At 46.0% G+C, this 1034-nt stretch overlaps 6 non-coding genes across 6 annotated transcripts; all 6 read left to right on the top strand.

Moving 5' to 3' along the window:
- Positions 1 to 71: 71 nt before the first annotated feature.
- Pmar_PMAR014217 lies at positions 72 to 143 on the top strand. Its single transcript has one exon. It is a non-coding gene; the product is annotated as a tRNA-Thr (tRNA).
- Positions 144 to 245: 102 nt separating this feature from the next.
- On the top strand, positions 246 to 317 carry Pmar_PMAR014216. Its single transcript has one exon. It is a non-coding gene; the product is annotated as a tRNA-Thr (tRNA).
- Positions 318 to 419: 102 nt separating this feature from the next.
- On the top strand, positions 420 to 491 carry Pmar_PMAR014215. Its single transcript has one exon. It is a non-coding gene; the product is annotated as a tRNA-Thr (tRNA).
- A 102-nt stretch (positions 492 to 593) lies between these two features.
- Positions 594 to 665, top strand: Pmar_PMAR014214. Its single transcript has one exon. It is a non-coding gene; the product is annotated as a tRNA-Thr (tRNA).
- A 102-nt stretch (positions 666 to 767) lies between these two features.
- Positions 768 to 839, top strand: Pmar_PMAR014213. The gene has a single exon. It is a non-coding gene; the product is annotated as a tRNA-Thr (tRNA).
- Positions 840 to 941: 102 nt separating this feature from the next.
- Pmar_PMAR014212 lies at positions 942 to 1013 on the top strand. The gene has a single exon. It is a non-coding gene; the product is annotated as a tRNA-Thr (tRNA).
- Positions 1014 to 1034: the final 21 nt, after the last annotated feature.

The raw sequence follows: 1034 nt of genomic DNA, 5'->3' as shown, positions 1-1034 counted from the left end.
GAAGCAGGAGTAGGATGGCCCATTCTGTGAACGGGACAGGAAAATCATTGATTCATATACTTAATCTGTGCGCCACTTTAGTTTAGTGGTAGAGCGTCTGCTTCGTAAGCAGAAGGTCGTCAGTTCAATCCTGGCAAGTGGCCTACAGCAGCATTAGGCTCTAGTCGGGTATGAGGAGCAGGAGCAGGTTTGCTCACTCCGCAAAGGATACAGGAAGATTATTGATTTATGCAGTTATTTGGTGTGTCACTTTAGCTTAGTGGCAGAGCGTCTGCTTTGTAAGCAGAAGATCGTCAGTTCGATCCTGGCAAGTGGCTTATAACACCATAAATATCTGGTCTGGTACGAGAAGCAGGAGCAGGTTTGCTCACTCCGCAAAGGATACAGGAAGATTATTGATTTATGCAGTTAGTGTGTGTGCCACTTTAGCTTAGTGGCAGAGCGTCTGCTTTGTAAGCAGAAGGTCGTCAGTTCGATCCTGGCAAGTGGCTTATAACACCATAAATATCTGATCTGGTACGAGAAGCAGGAGCAGGTTTGCTCACTCCGCAAAGGATACAGAAAGATTAATAATTTATGTACTCATTCTATGTGCCACTTTAGCTTAGTGGCAGAGCGTCTGCTTTGTAAGCAGAAGGTCGTCAGTTCGATCCTGGCAAGTGGCTTATAACACCATAAATATCTGGTCTGGTACGAGAAGCAGGAGCAGGTTTGCTCACTCCGCAAAGGATACAGAAAGATTATCGATTTATGTACTTATTCTGCGCGCCACTTTAGCTTAGTGGCAGAGCGTCTGCTTTGTAAGCAGAAGGTCGTCAGTTCAATCCTGGCAAGTGGCTTACAGCAGCATTAGGCTCTAGTCGGGTATGAGGAGCAGGAGCAGGTTTGCTCACTCCGCAAAGGATACAGGAAGATTATTGATTTATGCAGCTATCTTGTGCGCCACTTTAGCTTAGTGGCAGAGCGTCTGCTTTGTAAGCAGAAGGTCGTCAGTTCGATCCTGGCAAGTGGCTTATAACACCATAAATATCTGG

Source organism: Perkinsus marinus (genome assembly GCF_000006405.1).
Source record: "Perkinsus marinus ATCC 50983 genomic scaffold scf_1104296956550, whole genome shotgun sequence".
Lineage (NCBI taxonomy): Eukaryota > Perkinsozoa > Perkinsida > Perkinsidae > Perkinsus > Perkinsus marinus.
The sequence above is the reverse complement of the archived record's forward strand: the minus strand, read 5'-3'. Positions and strand labels throughout refer to the sequence as shown.